Source organism: Sebastes umbrosus, chromosome 7 (genome assembly GCF_015220745.1).
Source record: "Sebastes umbrosus isolate fSebUmb1 chromosome 7, fSebUmb1.pri, whole genome shotgun sequence".
NCBI lineage: Eukaryota > Metazoa > Chordata > Actinopteri > Perciformes > Sebastidae > Sebastes > Sebastes umbrosus.
The window spans coordinates 17,277,894-17,299,923 of NC_051275.1; the positions used below are offsets into that span (position 1 = coordinate 17,277,894).

The 22,030-nt window shown below is 38.9% G+C and overlaps 1 long non-coding RNA gene across 1 annotated transcript; it reads left to right on the forward strand.

Moving 5' to 3' along the window:
• Window positions 1–3,121: 3,121 nt before the first annotated feature.
• Window positions 3,122–16,360, forward strand: LOC119491274. Its single transcript, XR_005207576.1, has 2 exons — window positions 3,122–3,341; window positions 16,022–16,360. It is a non-coding gene; the product is annotated as an uncharacterized LOC119491274 (long non-coding RNA).
• The last annotated feature ends 5,670 nt before the right edge of the window (window positions 16,361–22,030 follow it).

Below are 22,030 nucleotides of genomic sequence, written 5' to 3' on the forward strand. Positions count from 1 at the left end.
TTTTGGCGAGGAAATTTTTTTTCAAAGGAGTCCCTTAACTTCTGTCCTCAAGATATGTGAATACCCACTTTATGATAATCACATGCTGTTTTGGGGCAAGTCATAGTCAAGTCAGCACACTGACAGCTGTTGTTGCCTGTTGGGCTTGAGTTTGCCATGTTATGACTTGAGCATATTTTTTTATGCTATATGCAGTACCTGTGAGGGTTTCTGGACAATATCTGTCATTGTTTTGTGTTGTAAATTGATTTTTAATAATAAATATATACTTAAATTTGCATAAAGCAAGCATAATTGTCCACTCATGTTGATAAGAGTATTAAATACTTGACAAATTTCCCTTTAAGGTACATTTTTAACAGATAAACAAATGTGTGATTAGTCATGATTAATCGAATGACAGCCCTGAAATAAATACATACATAAATAAAAGGGAAGATTAAATAAAGGAATTAATACAATGCTATATAAATAAAGAGGCAAATTAAAACAGAAATATCAACTTATGTCACATTTTATCAATTAATTAAGTACATTTAATGGCATATTAATTTATTTATCGAGCATGTCATTAATTTATTTTTTATTTTGGCATGTTCTTTCCTCCATTAGTCCAGCTCAAGCATGAACCCTAAACATTACAGGGATGCACTTAAAACTTGCATGAGGACAACTCTACGCAGTAGTTTTACTCTATATAGCACACTAAGTAGAGTTCAAGATGTATTTCTGGACTTTATTACAATATCAGGCTAAGACTAAAAAAATCGCTGAATGATCCAGCATGGACTTTCTCTTTCTCTTTTTTCGGTAGTTGCAATGTGTGAAGCTGATTTTCAAGACTGCACAAATGTTTTTCTACATAACTGATGCAGTGCCGTGCTCTCTGTATGACACGGCTCACACTCGAGACAAGAGGCAAGCTTTCCAGTCAAAACAGGGTTTGTGAGTTTCTTGTTTTGGAGTGTGTGTGTGTGTGTTTGTGTGTGTGTGTGCTTGTTAGCCTGTATGCACATCCAGCTCGACTCTTATACCTGTTCTTAACAAGATAGAAACGGTGTGTAACAGCAGTGTCAGACAAACCTTCTGCCCAAACAAAACAGCATCTACAGTATAAAGCACAGAGTCAAGCGTACGCTGTATGTGAACTGCAGGGTCAAACTACTGATAGAGTGTTTGCGTGTAAAAATGTACTTGCACGTTTGTGACAATGTCCACCAGTTCAACCAGGGTGGCAGGTATTGTCTCAGTGTATTTTAGATTGCTTAAAGAGAAGGTTATTTTAAAAAGAAGCACTTTATTGTTTGAAATGCCATGTGTGAATGTTAGAAATAAATATAGCTAAAAATGTAGATTAATGCCTTTTAAGCTGTGGATAATATGGTCATTCAAACGCAATAGAAACTAAAACGATGAGAACAAATGGAAATTGTTTGCCTATTTTATTATTTTATTTTAAAATTTTGGAGTATTTAATTAAAGCCTGTCTGTTTTTGTACACAAATGAATTGTTATTGGTTTACTGGGGAAAAAATCTTAGCTGAATCCCAATTTTATTCAGCTAGTATATGAGACCAAGAGAGCAGCACCAGACGCATTTCCTAAATTAAATCAAATCAGTCACAGTCATACGATACACAAGGGATCAAAATATAGTATTCTAATTGCAGGGCATGCTTTGAATATCAGAAACCAAGTCTGCCTGTCTATTTGGATATGACATATGCCTCAAAATAAACATTGACAGCCCCTTAAAAAGTCTGTCAGAAGATTCATCAGTTATCAGCTTAATAAATTTCCAATAATTTCAGTTTCAATCGTTTTCTAGTCTTACTGTGAAGTAAACACACCAAAGCTTGTGTGTAATTAAGTTCTAATTTGAGAGTAAAAAAAAGCCAAAAACAAATAAAAGCAGCAAGTTAGTGAAGCATAGTGCAGTGAAGAAGAGTTTATGGTTATTAATAAACCTTGTGCTTTGTGACATTGTGCAGGACCACAGATACACTTGGCAGGAAGCATGTTAAACATCATAATAATCAAATACTGGCGTAAAAGATTATTTTTCTCTGACCTAAATGACATAAATTGTTCCTTAAATGCCTTGCAAATGCACAGCATGTACATATAGTGCTCTTATCTATATTACATATCCAGTGAGAGACCTATTTTTCATCTCATATGAACATTCAAGAGGAGTCTGCATCGTCTCAAGACACCACACGAAGACGTGTGTATTCTCAAGAACTCAAACACAGATAGCGCCTGTATGTGGCTGCAATATTTGCCAACAGATAAAGCTAAATTTGCCCTTTTGACTCTTAATGTAAATGGTAACTAAGCGCTGACCAGGCTCTGTCTTACAGAGTAAATGATTAAAGTCAAACCATCAAACTGAGAGCGTATCATTCAAGAAGAGTTTACAAAAGTTCGGGTTTCTAAATGTTTGCTTTAGTATGATATGAGCCACAGTATCAGAAGCACAATGCTTCCTATCTCCTGGATTAGTGTTTTCAAGATATTCATTGCTGCTTCCCTATCTGTGCTTTTGATTCCTAAAGTGTGATGGGATGAAAAGCAATACAAAGACATTTGAGTACAAGAATGCTTTCAGTTACTTACCAACCACAGATTCCAGTATAGGGCCAGTACACATAGTTTTGGACAAAAAATAGGATATGCAGGATAGCATTTTGCAAATCCTCGGGATCTTGTTGGATTCAAGGTAAGATTGAAATGATAAATTGAAGAAACCAGAGCCAAGTGGATGTGGACCAGCGGGGTTTTGTGGAGGATGATTATTCAGAAGCTCTTCATCAAAGAAGATAAGATAAGACACCACCACTGTCATACATAGTGGATGATAACTGGATTATACAAGAGGTCATGTATGTGTTGCAAATGGCAGATTTTCTGGGGATTATCTTGAATGATGATTTGGACTTGGACTGAGTATGTAACTAAGATTATACGTAAGAATAGAATAGTACACTGTAAGAAGTTACGCTACATGCATTTATTATTATATTATTTTATTATTAATATATTTTTATTTATTTGCATAATTTAAATATTTAGCTTACAGTAAAAGCATGCACATAGCAGCAGAGAAAGATCATTTAAAAGGAAGCTGCAATAACATAAGTCTGGTCACTAGGGGGCAGAAGAGCTCCAAAACAACCAGGTGAGCAGCCTCTTGTATTTTGCCATGAAGTAGAATAAGTTTGTGCCATTTTTAGGTTAAATCAAGGAAGTGTCTCTGCTAACACTTCCCTCCTGCAGCCAGCAGAGACGAAGCAACATTACCATCCCATTGGAGTCGCCTTTTTGGCCACCTGACGAATGTAAGTCCAATAGTCACTCTTTTTTTTCTTTTTTTGGTCTCACAGAGGCTTTGCAGACTGTTAAGCCAAAAAAAAGAAATAAATTAAAGATGCTAAAAAAACAACAACAAAAAAACCCATTGCATGTTTGAGTCATTTATTAAAGAAAAATAAGTAGTTAATTTAAAGGTGACACCTTGGGCTGTGGGAAATTGCAGTTTCACTACCTATATTCCCACATTTTACTATCATGGAAATTGAATTTCATCCCAGTTAATACATCATTTAATATTAAAGGGAACATATCGTGCTCATTTTCAGGTTCATACTTGTATTTTGGGTTTCTGTATTTTGGGTTAGAACATGTTTACATGTTTTAATGTTCAAAAAACACATTATTTTTCTCATACTGTCAGCCTGAATATACCTGTATTTACAATCTGTCTGAAACGCTCCGTTTTAGTGCATTTCAACAGAGTGGCAACAGAATTGCGTTGCTAGGAAACACCTTTGGTCCATGTTTACATCCTGTCAGCTGATGTCATTCACATACACTGCAAAAGGAAATAAACTGGGACACATTTATAATGTTTACGTTTAAAGCTGTGAAATGGTCTAAATATTGTAGATTTGTGACATCACAAATGGACAGAGATCCTAACGGCTTGTTTCAAACGCACAATCTCTGAATACGGGCTGTGTGTATTTCTCCATCGATTGAGTGTTTTGATACTTTCACAGCATTTATATATCACTTTAACTTGCTTTATGATATAAAAGACATGAAAATCTTACTTTTTACAATATGGGACCTTTAATGTAAAACAAATTGAAGCTTTTAGGACTGTGTGATTGTTTGTTTAATACAGACTTGCACAATCACAAACATAGATTAAACATGCGTGTCACCCTGACCCTCTCAGTCATCACCCTCATGACAGTGCAACGATAGCAACACTACAAACAACTCTGCTAAAATAGTCTCTCAAAACACACTGCCACCGGCACAGAAGCACAGATGGTATTCATTAGTATACACACACATACTGCACACATAAACAAACAGTAATCTCTATGTAGTAAATACCCTTAGTGGAAAATAGTCTGGTTGTACAGTGCATGTATATTAACAAGCCAAACAAGTGAACAGTCTGAAACTAATGTTAATATAACCTGCAGAGTCATGCTGACACACACCGAGGCAATGCAACTTGTGACTCTGACTTTGTCATAGTCCAAGGGGAATTCAGATGTCAACTGGGAGACTAATATGCTTGTTGGTATCAATACTAAAACGTTTTGCAATACCTTACTTTGAGAATTATAATGCATTTCCTTTTCTTTCTTTTCATTGAACAAAAGGGACTAAACTTCTCAAGTAATAATTGTTGCCTAAAAACAAACAACAGTATAAGAGCTTTGCTTAGAAATGTTTAGAATTGGCTAAAACTTTTATGCAAATCAGGAGCTACTGTATCTGATCAAAGAATAAGTAAACAAGAGCTTTCAGCACTTGACAGTTTTAGATCCAAGAAGGGCTACGATTATTTTCATTGACGATTAATCTGTCGGTTATTTTCTCGATTAATCGATTAGTTGTTTGGTCTATAAAATGTCAGAAAATTGTGAAAAATGTTGTTGTCAGTGTTTCCCAAAGCCCAAGATGACGTCCTCAAATGTCTTGTTCTGTCCACAACTCAAAAATATTCAGTTTACTGGTACAGAGGAGTAAAGAACCACAGAAATATTTACATTTAAAGAGCTGGAGTCAGAGAATTTTAACTTATTTTTTCTTAAACAAAATACTCAAACCGATTAATCGATTTTCAAAATAGTTGACGATTAATTTAATAGTTGACAAATGATCGATTAATCATTGCAGCTGTAGATACAAGTGCTACGGACACATTTCTGCATGTACCAAAAAACTATCTAGGTCTGATAGCCAGCCCTAACCATGGGGACTCTGGGAAAAATGTGTGCTGAAAAAAAAAGTGTGCTGAATAAACATGCTAATGATTATTCCTCTTAGAATATGTGTGCCTTTCTGCTTCGTCTTTTATATAAACAGTGAGGTCAGCATAGTTTGAAACCCTGGCTGCTGTTCCGCTAATGTCCAGACACTCTAGTAATAACAAGGGGAATGTAAGATGAGGAGCCTTTGCTCTTGAATTCAATTTATAATTATAAATTATGGGGCTGACTGTGGCTCAGGGGTTAGAGCGGGTTGTCCTTAAAAACCCGGCTCCTCCTGTCCAAATGTCGAAGTGTCCTTGAGCGAGACAACGAACCCCAAGTTGCTTCACCGCTGCTCCTAAAATGCTTATGGGTTAAATTCAGAGGTCAAAGTTCATGTATGTACCTCCTGTATGCAACAATTTAAATAAGTTTAAATTTGCTGCAGAGCCTTAAGTGTCTTTCCTGTAATGGTGCATCTGTTGTATTTGCTGAATATTTAAATTACCCCAGGCTACTTTCACAGAAGCATTAGCCAAACCATATAAAACCCTTTTTTTTTGTTTAAAAGGATTTGTATCTGACTGGAGGGGCTGTTTTTCAGATTACAAATGACAAAATATCTGTTTGTTGCTGTCATCTCTCTCCACCTTGTGGCTTATTTCCTTCATAGCAGTGTAGGTCTATTCTTCCTGTAGTGCCATGTCAAACCACCAGAGGTCAGAACATAACACAAAAAGTCCTCATGTGTGAACTAAATGGTAGTCTTTGTGGAGTTTGGCTTAATGTAAGCTTTGCATGCAATGTTTCCCCCTTTCTCCCCCTCTGCCTCCATTTTTAGCCTGACTGTATGACTTGTGATGTAACACACACATACACAGTATGGAAAAGACACCCAGCACGCAAGATGTTAGCAGGTGCAGTCACATAATGGAAACACTGTTTGCACCTGCTTGGCGCCCTAAAGCCTTACCCGGTCGTAAATATGATATTTTTGACATCCTGTCAACAGCATGACATCACATGGAAGTACATTTTTTTCTTTATTGGGGTCTACAGAGGTTTTCAATTTTATTTTTGCACCCTAGTCACAATGATGCAGTCCTTCCTATCTATTACTCTTGATATAAATAGCTAACCATGACCATGCTATTCTGTGCTTGAGGCTGGGTGTGCAAATAGTGACTGTTGGTTCAGTGCCTGTACCTGTCACTCTCTCTGATCTGATCTCTAATACAGATTTTGCATGACTCCTCCATACTTCTGCATCAATTCTCCTACAAAATGATATGTTTTTCTTCCTGTTTTATAAGTTTTAGCCTAACCCTGTCGTATATGATATTTTTGACATCCTGTCAACAAGCATGACATCACATGGAAGTACATGTTTTTCTTTATTAGGGTCTACAGGGGTCTTCAATTTTAATTTTGCACCCTAGTCACTATGATGCAATCCTTCCTAGCTATTACTCTTACTATAAATAGCTAACCATGACTACTCTATTCCGTGTCTGCAGCTGGGTGTGCAAATAGTGACTGTTGGTTCAGTGCCTGTACCAGTGTCACTCTCTCTGATCTCTAATACAGAAATTGCATGACACCTTTATCCATCTGTACCAATTTTCCCATAAAAATATATGTTTTTCTTCCTCTTTCAAAATGTCATCGTTTGACTCATGCCCGGCACTCACCCACTATTTTCCCTTAAAACAAATTTCCTAATGGGTTTTTTAAGTTTCAGTATGTCTTGTCTGGTCTTACTCCGTATTTTCCTTATTTGGTCATTTTATATACTTTGTTTCATGTAAAATACACGCTTCGTTTTGGGTAATTTTCCATCTTTTTTTAGTGTAAACATCATCATCATCAAGAGGCTATTGTAGGTAGCTTCTCAGAAACGTGATTTTAGTATAATTTCTTTGTAATTATTTCCTCAAAACAATGTTGCAGTTGTTGTAATGGCTAACAGTAAACAGAACACAAATCAAGATGTTTGTAATGTTTGTCAAAAATGCATCATTGAAGAGTTTGTTTTAAGAAATTAAGTATATTTTGAGTTTAACACAACAATCCCTCTAGCACCACAATCGGATATCAAATACCACATTATGACTATAATTTTTGAGCCGTTTTAAGTGTCATCAGTTTTCACACCAGGGTTGACTTATCATGTTATAGGAAGTGAATTTGTAATACTTAATCTGCCTTTTCAGAAAGATAATTTTATGGTGACAGGAAGTGAGCCATATCTCCACATTGCCACTCCCAATCATGATCAATGTTGTGTGAGGTCTACATTTAAAACTAATTAAGAGTAATTTATTAAAATAAAGGTTAACTCTTATGTTCAGTATATACAAAGGCAAACTTCCACCCAAAGTACACAAAATGTTGAGCTCAAAATTAGCACTAAAGTTCACCACAAGTGTACGACAATATGTAGCCTGCAGCTAGACAAAGCAACGAAATACTCTGTCTTCATAAAACTCAAGATACCAAATACACACAAAACTGGAATTAACAAGCAATTAACTTAGTACTGTTTACACTACACCACTTTCTGTTTTGTAACTGGGTGGTTTCCACAAACACACTACACATTACGAGATCTTTCACCGGGAGAAATACCTGATGACGTCCTGGCACTATATTTTGTCACGGAAACACGCACAAGAAGCGCCGTGGGTGTAGTCGATGTTGTCACTGGCACACGTGTTTACATAATAGCCTGTTTCCACACGTCTTTACTATTGCCTCTATGTAGATCAGTCACTTTGTTATGTGTTAGGACTATATTCATTCATTCAAACATCCAACACCTTAGATTACAGTAAAGTTCATATTGTTACAGGCGACCCCTCTGCCAGGTTTCCCCTCAGCCTGTGTCTTGCGCTCTCATTGGCTCCCTGACAGTTCCAGATATTTAGCATACTAGATACAGTATCTGGAATGTGCCTGCGATGCACCGGTGAGCCTCTCGACTCCCGTTTTGGAGCAGTTTGCACATAGCGCTCAGGCGCCAATGTGTGAGCTGGGGAGACAAGTTCTCATTGTAGCTGTCCTGTGCTGTGCATAATGTAGTCTCCGCTTGATCCGCTTTTGCTTGGCCTCTGCAACTGCTGCTTGGATCAGTGCATCTAGTGTGGATATAACATGTAGGTGTGGTTCCAACAAACCACTCTGGTCTGGTGTGATTGCTAGAGACTGATTATCTGCTCAGTTCATACCCTCTCTTTAATGTCTCAGTGGTAAATTATATCACCAAGACAAACAGGAAGAAGGCTGAAAGAGTGGTGTGAGTGAAGAGAAGACTAGCATGTGAAGTAAAGGTTGCAATTCAGTTGTTAGACGGGTATACAGTACAGGAATACATTGTGAATATGCACCGAACATAACAGAAGTTATTACAGTTTTCCCTGAAGCTGAGAGCAGAAATGGTCTGTCTGGTTGTCCTTTTCTCCAGGTTGTACTTTGTGTCTGTGATTCTGAATTACGAGTGGGCATTCTTGCCTTTATTGAGGAAATAGCATCCATATGAAAACATCAAAGTAAAAAGCAGGAATGCTATTCCTAGAACACCTTTGTGTACACACATGGATGTCAAGTGGACATCGATATATGTCTCGTGCAATAAATGAATAGCTTTGTTTTCTTTCCTCGCCCTCCTCTGACCTTGGAATTCAAGTGCAGGTGGATTCACATGAGAAAACAAGAAATGCAAAATGTATACTAGAAGATATGCTATAGAAGACTGTTGTGTTTTGTGAAATCCACTCAAACGTATTTATAATTCCTATAATATTATTCAGTAGGGGGCTTGCAGGGTCACATTGCCTGTTCTGCATCTTTGTGTCTGCGTACTTTGACGCGTCTCTCCATCATTCTGCTTTGCTTCTCTCTCTCTTAATGATGCTGTTTTAACCTTTTGACCTGCTTTCATTTTTGTTATTTCCTATTTTTCATAATTTGATATTTCTGACCCTTTTCCATGACATCCATTCACCATTTAGGTTTCACATTGAGACATCAGTGGCAGTTAATGTAAAACTTTCCTTCCCCTTATTTTCATGTTCCCTGCCTTGACAACTGACCTTTGTGCCAAGGAGCACTGTGTCCTTTTGGTAATGCAATATGATACACCACTCCTCTTACCAGTAAACCATGATTTTTCCTGTAAAGGGCAGAGCCTGGTAGTTGATCAACAGAGAATAAATCTGCAACTATTTTCCCAATTGAATAATCATTTATTAATTTTTTAAGCAGAAATTGCAAAGGTTTCCTGGTTTCAGCCTCTGAAATGTAATGATTTAATGTTTTTCCTTGTCTTATACAATAGTAAACTACTGAATATCTTCAGGTTTTGAACTATTGGTTGCACAAAACAAGACGTCTTCCATCTTTTAAAATGCTCCAGGATGCAGAAGAGAAACTTTATTGAGATCAGAGAGTTGGATAAAAAGGGTGAAGCTGCATATTCAGGGAGCATGCAATGAAAGGTCTGCATCTGTGTATACTGTAAAGTGGCCAAAAGGGTAGCATATACAGTAGATTGAAAATTACAACAGGGTACAACATTCACAGGGGACACTGCAGGTAACAACAGAGACAGAATTGCTCCAAAGCATCCTGACCCAGGCTTCAAATTAACCAGTTACTATATTTGTGATGAATCATTTAAAAAATAGCATTTCATGAATATTTTTCCACTGTATGGCCGGTGGTTTCTGTACTATGATATAGCATAAATTGGCATTTGTACGGCAGTTAAAAGATGCATAACGGTCAACTAAACATCATTTGAATAGAACTGTTGAGAAATATTGCCTTCTTCTGTGGAGTGTGTGACGGCTGCAATCAAATCAATGTCTTTATATGTCAGCATGACATGTATTCAGTGCTCATTTGCTATGTTGTGTTTATATTGGTTATGGTGTCTATGTTTGGAGAATGACAGACGCATGTAATGGTGTCGAGCTGGGAAGACTCACTTTTACTCAAAGGATCTGACTGAATATAGAGTCTTTCGGTTATTTCTCCGGTTTTCATAAGTCTATTTATTTTGGGAATTTCTGGTTTCAGTTTGAGACGTCCGCGGCAATAGACTGTAAAAACAAAAAGGTTTTCTTTGCTCTGCCTTTTGTGCCAAAGGAACACTGTGTCCTTCTGGCCAAAGAGCACAAACATGTAGCTAATTATGGCTGACTCTCGTAACCATATCCTCCTGTAGAGAGACAAACAAGACATAAATCAAGGCACAAAAAATATCCATAAACCTGCAGCAATGTTTTATTGTTTAGTTAAGTTATTCCTCCCATGTCCAAGCTGAAATAGCAGGATTATGTCTTTCACGCTCAGAATAAACAGCGCTGCCTTTAACATGTCCTCTACTCCTCTAAGGTCACATCTGTAGTTGCCATGGTGATGGATCTCGTACCCGGCATACCTCCGAATAATTAAGTGATTTCTGATGGTTGTTACCATGACTCCTGGGCTGTACATATGTTATAGTTAAATCAATAGACTTGTCTCTGCATCTACTAAGATTGTATTTATGTAAAGTGCATGTGTATGTTTTTGTATGTACATGTGTGTCTGTGTGCATGTGTGGAGTGACACATTTAATTTAACACTTTTTTTTAGGGCTGTCAATCGGTTAGAAATATTTAATCATGATTAATCACGTGATTGTCCATAGTTAATTGCAAATTAATCGCACATTTCTTTTCTGTTCGAAATATACCTTAAAGGGAGATTTGTCAAGTATTTAATACTCTTATCAAAATGGGAGTGAGCAAATATGCTAATAATATTTATTACTGGAAATCAATTAACAACACAAAACAATGACAAGTATTATATATAGGTAGCCTACTGCATTTAGCATAAAAAATATGCTCAAATCAGAGATTAGAGGTCAAGGGACCCCTTTGAAAATTGCCATGCCAATGAGTGTATATAGTGTTCATGTTTGTATGTGCATGCGTCAGACATAGTTAAGGATGGTTGGCTGGACAGACTTTATACATGGATGTGTATGTGTCTCTGTGTCCCAGGGGAGCCACGCAGTGCGACCGTTCTCACGGGATGGGGTGTGTCTGAGCATCTATCCCAGGGCCATCTCCAACACAGGGGAAGGCTTAGACTTAAACTTGTCTGTTAAAGCAAAGAAAACAGAAAATATGTGGTCTGACATCAGTCACATGACATTGTAAACAAGTTGCAAGAGATTATGAACGTGTTTAGTTTGCTGTTTTGCTTATACTGCCACAATAAAAAGCCAAATGCAGCGCTTATAGCGGCATAGCTCTAGGGATGGACATGTCAGTCAGACCACTTTGGTTGGTTTGGTTTCTTTTAATGTCTACTATTAAGCGGAGGTTCTTTCCAGGAAATTTTGAGCATTAAACTCTTCATTTCCTGCATTCTGGTGATTTTTTTATGCACCAATTTATGGTGGAAATGTCTTTATTCATGTGAAGGAAAACACAAAATTCAGACAGCAGGTGACAATTCAAAATACACACATGTAGACATGATTTACTTTTACCTCCTCTTTTGTGTCTTTTGTTTGGGGAACTAACCTCTTTAAATGTGCATGTGGCACCTATTCACGTCAAAAATAGCCTACATTAATTCATTTTAATTAATTTATAAATCCCTGGACTTGAATAGCTCATGTGTTTCAGCAAGATTTCTGCTCATGTTCAAAACTTTCTGCACATTCAAAACAAAATCTCACATATCCGTGTTCTCTGAGAAGTCGAGAATAAAGTTGTAATATTTTGAGGAAAAGGTTGTTATAATATGACGAGAGTAAAGCCACAATTTAATGAGAATAAAGTTATATTTCAAGAAAAATCAACCTGCCCTATAGTCTGCTGTGCATGACGTTATCGCTCAGCTGATAGTATCCCCGTCAGACCGTCTGACAGACACATAGCTCCGTTTGGGACTCTGTTTAGAAATCAAAGATAACATCAAATAGCCTTAAAGAATTGCAGAACAGACCATCAATAGTTTTCAATATCTAGCTCAAAGCACCACTCTGTCTAAATATAGTTTCACAGAGCCACAAGCATAACTGTACTGCAGAATAAATTATTCAAGTTCAGGACATTAAGGTCCTTCTGCATCAGCTTATGGTTCTTCTTAGGCCTGCAGGCCAATGTTTGATTAGGCAGCAGTTTGCTGTGTAAGGCACGCAAAATAGGAGGATTAGGGCATTAGAGGAAGAAGATAATGCAGACACAGTGACTACCTCCACAGTGGCTATTAAACCTGATAGATAGTACAGTTGGGAGAAGCATTTTTATGCCAGCTGTTCAGATCAGGCAGAAACACATTCGTCGGGTGACAGTAGGAAACTGTGTCAGTGGTAGCAGGAGCAGTTTATCTAACCGACATGGCAGCAATGTGCTTCATCCAATCTACTACTGCAGCTAAGAGCCAGAGTCAACCGGCATTATCGGCTGCAGTAAGGGGATTAAGCTGCCATGTGGTTGCACGCACTGAGAGGGAGAGGAGAGAGGTAGTGAAATGTATGGGGGGAGGAGCAGCGGTGAGTCTGGAGATTGAGGGAGTAGAGATTATGAGATTTTTTGCATGCTTTGCGTACTCTCTTTAACAGTGGAATCCCAGTGAAAACAAGCACAAGGTGAATCCAGCCTTCAGTTTATTACTGGGAAAATGATAGCTAGTGTTTGTGTAGCATGTCAGCATAAAGACCTCCAACTGTGTTTTCATTTAGAGCAGAATCCTTTAATAACGCTGACTGCTGAAATTATATTAAACTGACTCAGCAGTCGCCATCGGGGGTATTGGTTTACAGCCTTCCACCCTCAATATTGAAGGACTAAGATGCTAGTGATATTAATGGGAAAGGTATCTGTGGCTGTACTGAGGGATTATGAAGGGTATAAGCAGGAATGAGAAAATATTCCAGTTATTAGGAATCCGGGGGCAGGAGGAGAGGAGATAATCAAATATAAAACCTGACTGACCCGACCCCGGCTTACCCTATGCAATCCTTGGTTGTTATGGCAACAGAGAACCTCTTCCCTGCGGCCAGCAGCTCTCCCATAAGGTGTTGATGACATCATCATCGCCATGGAAGCATTGACATTTTTACCTCAGGGTCAACCACCTCCTCTGTTTGTTCTTTTCACTTTGCTGCTGATTAGCTTCCTTGTTCCTCGACACTGATTAAACAAGGATAATAAATTGTCATCGCTCCATTCCACCAATTTGATTTAGTTTATTTTGTTTCCTCATTGGTTGTAAGGTAGCTCACTTTAGATCTTATGCATAGAGGTATTTACATGCCTCCATTTGTGGAGTGTTGGGACAATACTTTTGTAAAGGCCAGGTGAAGGACTACAGCCCGGCTAAAGTGCACTCAGTGAACCTGACATGTTATTCATACCAGAGTGCAGCTGGGTTCACCTCACTCCTTTTTTTTTTTAAAGATTATTCTTTTGGGCATTTTGTGCCTTTATTTGATACTGATATTGGAGAGAGACAGGAAATGTGGGAAAAGAAAATAGACTCACTGCTCAGGTAGCATGTGCCCCAATCACTCGGCTATCGGGTAGCTCCACCTCACTCTGGGAGTGTTGGGAGTCTGGGATGTTTTTTCTAGGGCTGTCCCGAATACCATTTTTTGCGCTTCGAAGAGTTGTATTCGAAGGTATCAAGCTTAGCTTCAGACGCAGCAGGCTGACATGGTATTCTGTCTGTCTGTCTCCATCTCCTGTTTCAGAAACCAGGACAGCGCCGCTGCCAAACTACTGTACACAAACGCACCTCTACACACAACAAACAGCGATATCTGTCTGTGAATAACTGATAATAATTAATGTTGAATATGAATTGTTGGATTATTCCTTATTTCATGGGCTATTTGGGGATTTATACATTATTATAACATACTTATATATAATTAAAAAACAAACAAAGCATGGTTGTTTACCATGGCAACAGTCGAAGCTTCGAAGCTTTCTGGTCAGCCCTAGTTTTTTCCAGAAGCTGTGTCACATGGTCACTCATATCAGGAAATGCTACAGGAAACTGAATACCTGAATCTTCTTCTCATAGGTAAACCCATTGAATTGTAAATTGTGTTCATTTTTGTGTAGGCTTTTCTATAGTTTCATCTAAATCAAAACAACTAAAACAGTAACATCTTCAAGCCATCTTCAGTCCATTTGGAATAATCTTCTTCTCCAATGGAGGTGGTCTGGTGGTGGTTGCCTTGTATTAAATGTGTTGTTGATAACATTGATAACATTCAGCCACTAGATGTTGCATTCTCCCTCCCCCGTTCCATTGCATTCACTTCACAACAAGTCGTTGCCAGGCACTTACCATCAAACTCAGCCATTTATCCATGGCTGAGTTTGATGGTAAGTGCCTGGCAACGACTTGTTGTGAAGTGAATGGCTATTTTTTCCACACTAACTGACAACCCAGAGATACCACGTGATACCAACGTCATTATACTATTGGCTCACAAGCCTTTTTAGAAATGGGAACCAAACGTCAAATATCTTCCACTGATATAAACAAAACATTAATTATGGACCCGTCAACATTTTTTAAATGATTAATTCACAATCATAATAATATATTTTAGGAAAAGCCATACTTTTATTCGGCACCTTTCTAAAAGTTCTCTGGATGTATTATCTTTTTTAAAAACATAATATACACATAATAATGTTATCAATAAGACCTTTAAATGGATGAACCTTTGGGATACTACTTGTTCAGACAGAGCCTAGTCTTTCCCCGACATGTGCCAAATATTTTAGTTGCCCTCTAGTAGCCCCCATTTTTATGGGCAAACTAAAACAGGATCTGCAGAGAACACATGTTTCTATGTTCTGCAACCTGCATGCATACAAAACACTATTCATGACTAGCAGGAGCATGTCCCCTCTGACATCTGCTGTTTGCACCTCTAACAGTGACTCAGCAATATAGGTTGTCAGTGTTGCATTCATCACGAATGTCAAAAGCCAGCAAAAGAGGCATGAGAAACAGAACAATTATGCCTTTTCCCTCAGTTCTTTTTGTTCTTTTTATGGGCCGGTCCTTATCGACAGGACACAAAGAAAGCCAGTGAACGAGAACAGAGTAGGAGGTAGCAAACGAGAGACCGAGAGAGGGTGGGCTGGTGAAAAGGAGAAATTCTGAGCTCCTCCGTGCCATACAGTATCGTATGACATCCAAAGCAGGGCTGCGGGTAAAGGAGCTGGGAAAGGGGGAGGCGCGGTGAGAAGGGCGTGTTGATCTCAGCAAATCAGAGCCCTCACTCGCTCAGTCTAGCTCGTCCTGCCAAGGCCTGAATGTTCTCTTCTGGTATCCTTTGGGAAGATTGTGTTCTGCATTTTTTTTTTTAGTCCCTGCTCTGGCACCTACTGTGCATCTGTTGTTGCAGAGGTAAACCACCTATTACCATGTTAAAACACAGCCGAAAAAGACATATATATAAATCTGTGCAAAATACAGCTAGACATTTGATTAAAGTTAGGAAATATATCATAAAAGAGGTTAAAATGTTTTAGAGTTGACACAATACTGGCCTATAACTGCTTAACTACACCAAATGACTGAAGGGGTGACATTCCTGGGTGTGACCGTACTAAAGGTACAAACTGGCCTGACTGGCCGCTGAGTCAATTGTTTCATGTCAGTAACAAAGTATGGATGGCATCTGACTCTTCTTCTGTATTTCTCTGTTTCAGAAGAATGTTCCTCCAGAGCTTTTCTGCTCTTGCGGCCTGGCGTGGGACAGATGACAATACCCGAGGTGGGATCGATGCACAATTTGCGCCCTCGAGTGCAGTACATGTGAGGAATGTGAAACGTCCCCTTCATCTCACCCCTGGGTCTGACCCTTTAGTGTGGCCATATGCAAGTGGAGGAAAGGTTTGACTCACTGGGATGAGATGAGTGAATCATTTTTATTATCCAAATACATCTAAATTGCACTGAGTTGGCTGAATTAAAAAGTCTTGTTATAAGCTGTTAGCTGTGTACATGGGCTATGCAGCAAAGCAGTGAGGTAAACAAGACCAAGCAGACTGCTGTCCTCTCTGTGTGTTATTGATTGACCTCAGCCTAATGCAGGTCATTTATTCAAATTACACACAGACACACAAACACGAGCACACAGTGTGGTAACGACATGCATGCACATGAGCTGCTTGTATTGTTCATTGTCCTCCGTTTACAGTGGCACAGGGGGAATGTTGATGGCCATCTGGGTCCTGAGGCAGTGCCAGGGTGTTTTGATCAGCTTTGACTGAACAGACAGCTATAACCTCCACTAGGTAACACACCCCACCTATCACTGGTCCTTTATTTTTATCAGACGCATCCAAGACTAAAGAAGAGGAGGAGGATTTTCTGTAGATATGATAATTAATTAAAAATAAACAAGAATGCAAAATCACACTCTAGCTCTCAATACTTCTGTGTACGTAAGCATAAAGTGTTAGCTGCCAAAATCTACACTTCAAATACTTCACCTAAGGGTACAAAACACTTGTCAACATTTCATAGTAACTGAGCCTTTAGGGCAAAAACAAGCCGAAGGAAAATGTTGCTGTGGTGGAAGGGGAGGTGCAGTGCAGAGTTAAACATTTAAAGCTAGAACATATGGGCCACAGAAAAAGCTTTCCAACATATGGTGCGGTTTAAACTGTTCTCTCATAGATGCCTCGTGCGAAATGTACACAGCGTGTGGATAATTAACCCAAAAGTGTTTGTGAATGGGGGAGGGTCGTGTGAGAAAGAATATGTGTTAGGCATGGGGAAGAAAAACGAAGATTCACAGCTGTATGGAGCTTTCGACATAAATTGTTATCTAACCCTTTACCATTCCGCCAGCTTTTTTTTTAGAGGTGTACAGGGGGTCTTTAGGGGGAGATAATAGATCAACAGTAGATGTCAAATATAAGTGATGTACATCATCTGAAAGCTTCTAGCCATAAATCAGAAATAAACAGGAAAGCTCCTCCTCTGAAATGCCTTAGGTCTCTAGTTTGTGGTTGTGAAGTTTCATGAGGCTGTGATTATCCTAGAGGTCACCATAGGTCATTTTATACAGTGATGTCAAGTTTCAAAAAATGGTCTCACTATATGAAATGGCTACTATGGGGACTAACGTCATCACACTTAAATACAAGTCGGCTCATTGGATCCACAAGAGTCTCAGCTTTACAGTGATACCCAATTTATGCAATTCCAAGACTGTTTCGGGACCCCAGTACGCAGAAATATTCAAACACATCATTTTAGAATAGGAGAAAATAACACATATGTACCACGTGCAAACAACTGCATGGTCTTTGCCCAAAACGTCACGTGATTATCATAAAGTGGGCATGTATGTCAGTACCTGAGGTCAGAGGTCAAGGGACCCCTTTGAAAATGTTGTAGTGTTATTTAGCGTTCTTCCCGACAAGTTAGCATGACATGGTTAGAACTTCTCAATCATCAATGAATGAATCATTAAAGGCCAACATATTTAGGCATTATTTGTCACTTTGCCAGCAGCTTTGGGTTGAAGCTGGTTCCATCCAGTATCCACCATCTGATCTGCAAAATATTATTGTAGTGCAAAGATCCAACTTCTTTTTATATTGTGTATTTCACCATGGTAACAGTTGAGACTGTTCCTGTGCGTGTGATTGATATGATTGATATTGGTATGTTGTAATAAGAGTAGGGGTCCCAGAACAAGCACGTTTTGGGCAAAAATGCAAAATGATCCTAAATGAAAAAGACAGTCAGTAATTTAGATAATTAGATTGTTTAAATTGAAATAATATTTCATCTGTACATGAAGCCAGTGTGGTTATGAAAGGCAGGCTGTAACAGACACAGGTGGATGGTTGTAGTCAGGACATGGGAGTCTGATTACACAGCGTAAATCCGTGAATAATTTCGGGAGGCCCCTTCTGGTCACATAAGGCTCTACGAGATCAGACAGGGTTTAGGGGCCTTCCCGCCACTCCTGGACTACAGGGATAACAGGGATGCTGAATCTACCCATGCTGTGTTTTCATGACACAGCACATTCCTTGTCCACCATGTGGTTTATGGACACACGTTGTTATCATTATCTTCAGTGGAAGCTCATTTTTTTGGTAGAATTCTTACAAAATACATTGTCACTTGGCGGTGAGCTTGCAGTCAGTGAAAGGTTTTTTGTACAGCGACTTGGTCCTGCTACATGACAACAGCAGAATTTAGTTACTTGATGGCACAATAGGATGTGGTATTCTGTTTCCTTTCTGTCTCCACCTTTCTAATTTCTTTATTGTCAGTCTCCCAGTCCCCCACCTGTTCTTCTCACGATACCTGAGACAGCTGTGTTTTGTTGACCGACACTTTTTTCTGTGTCCCAGTTTCAGAGGTCACATGATGCTTATGCTTTGTGCCTTTGTTCAGGTACATAATCAAGCAGTAACCCCACCAGTTAGTAGGGCTGCAAGTAACGATTGTTTTCGTTGTTGATTAATCTGTCGATTGTTTTCTCAATTAATCGATTAGCTGTTTGTTCTATAAAATGTCAGAAAATGGTGAAAGATAACAATCAGCTTTTCCGAAAGGCCAAGATGACGTCCTCAAATAACTTGTTTTGTCGACAACTCAAAGATATTCAATTTACTGTCATAAAGGAGTAAAGAAACCAGAAAATATTCACATTTAAGAAGCTGAAATCAGCGAATTTTTACTTTTTCATCTTAAAAATTACTCAAACCGATTAATCGATTATCAAAATAGTTGGCGGTTAATTTAACAGTTGACAACTAATTGATTAACAAAGAGAGAGAAAGAAAGAAAGTAGGGGAAATGTGAGCTTTTCAGATTTAACCATCACTTCTACCTTTGCATACCCGTATTTTTATTTCATGAGTTTTTATGATGGTGCATCAACAAACCTGCATACAGAGTTATACCATAACAAGAGTCTTCAGCCTCACTAGCAGCTCTTTGAGGCTGTACAGCAGTGTTTTGAACTAAATGCTAACATCAGCATGCTAACATGCTGATCACAATGGCAATGCTAACTTGCTGATGTTAAACAGGCGTAACATTTATCATGTTCACCATCTTATAAGCTGAAGCTGCACAAGCTGTGGACAGTAAAAGTGCCTATATGCAGTGAAACCAGTGGGCTACCTCCAGGGTCTGAAAAGTGAAGCCAATGCTGAAGTGCCTTAAACTTGCATTCTTTCTAATAGCCAGCAGGGGGCGACTCCTCTGGTTGCAAAAAGAAGTCTGATTGTATAGAAGTCTATGAGGAAAATGAGCCTACTTCTCACTTGATTTATTACCTCAGTAAACATTTTAAACATGAGTTTATGGTCTCAATCGCTAGTTTCCCGTCTTCTTCAATACAGCATGATGTTAATTTAGTAAATTATGGTCCCATTTAGAGTAAAATAGACCATAAAGCAGAGTATGCTTTAGAGTGTGGCTACCTTGTGATTGACAGGTCGCTACCACGGCGTTGTCTGGTCTGGGAGTTGTCTGTGTTTTCAACTTTAACCCTTTCACAGTGTGTTTTCAGTTCATGAAAGCTAATTATAACCTTTTTTGTTGGTAAGACCAAAATGTCTTATTCAGCATTCGGTTGTGCTTAGCTCCATCCTCTCGTGTCACTTCTGGTTGCAAAAAACCAAGATGGCGACGGCCAAAATGTCAAACTCGAGGCTTCAAAACGGCAGTCCACAAACTAATGGGTGACGTCACTGTGACTACGTCCGCTTCTTACATACGGCCTGTGAGTGAAAGAGAAATGAAGTGGTCAGTTAGACTGAGGCACAGGCTTCAAGGTAAATATATAAGTAGAGAATATTTAAACCAAAAATCAAACCTGTTGCCATGGATGTGCTCATGTCAACCGCATGCTCTAGGTGGTCAATATCATTGATTGAACACTCCTGTCTGCATTGATTTGTCATTCTTGTTGTAAGAGATCTGCATGTAGATGACCAGTCAAATTTTGAGATGCTAAATCACAGCAAAAAACTCATCTCCACAGCATGTGCAGGTTGTGTGTGTGTGCATCGTGTGTTTTTATAGATGGGGCCTACTCTAAAAAAACTCTCTCGGCTCTCATGTGCCCGCGGGTTTAGCTATTGAAGTCGTCCTTTCTCACAGAGCAATGCCCTATTTCACAGAATCACAGCGACTCCTCCAATCATTCACACAGTCAGCGGGAACAAAGAACAAGCTTGAGATAACAAACTGAGCTCTGAGAGGACAGCTTCCTATCAGCCTGAGTTATGGTCCTGTGGGTTTTCTTTGGTGTTAAAGTTGCTTTTCCCACAAAATTTCTAACAGCGGGTCCCTGTTTATAAGGGGCTCGGATTGTTGTTTGAGGGTAAGCTAACACCAGGCTTTCTTGGACCCCTACACACACATTTTAAGCTATCAGACTGTAGTCTTCAGTATTTCAGACAATGAGAGTCTGTCTCTTATTACGGGTTTCGATGCACACCTTGCCAAAAACCGCAGGGTGGTAGCCAGGAAACCATGATTTCTTGAAAATTTGATACCGCTCGTTGACTGTTTCCATCCCAAACTTTCACTCTCACTCACTTTCATTCTTAGTTTTTGCCACCACTTGTCCTTGAAAAATATCAGAATGAAAGGAGAAGGATGTGGCGTCTCTGTTATGAAACCCTGCTTCTCAATTATAATTCTTTGTCATTCAAACATACCGGATGATGATGATGGGGATGAATGATTCATTAGATGAACTGTATCGCTGTGGTTATCTTGTGGTTCCACATGCATTACCCTTTGATGATATAACTACAACAATAATGGTATTCTTTGTTGAATTGGTACTTGGGAGGAGAGCAAATAAGCACACAGACGAGGGAGGTCTCATCAAAGTCCAGTGGCAGTCTCTCTCCACAGCTGTGTAGGCAGAGCCTCTGCTCCTCAGCTACCCAGTTTAACTGCTAACCCAATAAAAGGGAATAGTAGATTAATGTTGACAGAGTTTATTTTTTTAATTTTAGCTTTAACATTGGGTGTAATTTTCAATTAATTTTCCTCACTTTGAAAGTTTTCTAAATTCTCATTCAGCTGCATGATTTGCATAGTATGCTCAAGGGAATTTGCATAGGATGCTCAAGGGAATTGGCAAGCAGCTGTTCTTTTCACTGCGTGGTGCAGTACTTAGGCTCTAGTTAGTTTCAGGTTGCTAGTTTCAGGTAAGTTTAAATCAAGCAGAAAATGAATTACGTAAACACGCATGAATATGCTTCTAACATTCATTGGCTTGCTGGGAGGCAAAACTCTACTTTTGTGTGCAAAGTCTCAAACTACAGTATATCTATTATATTCTATCAGTAATTCAGCCTAGAACATCTGCTGTTCTAGATGTATTACAACTCCTGCACCATATTGGGAGAAATAAACATGATCATTGGCTGAGGGGGTGGGAGAGGCAGTGTAACGTTACCTTGTAGTCTCAGAGAATAAAAGTACCTCAATAAACTGAATGTGAATTTTATAAAACTGTACTTAATTTGGGGGAAAATGTCATGATTACCACAACTTTTACATTTTTAAGATGTGGCAACAAAAAAAAGCTTTGCCGAGGTTTCACTCTGACCACACCATGCCGGATCCTGTTGAAATGTGCGGATGTAAATTATAAGCACACGATGCACTTGTAGAAACCCATCAAAGACGTGGTGCTTTGGATACTGTAAAGCCTGTTT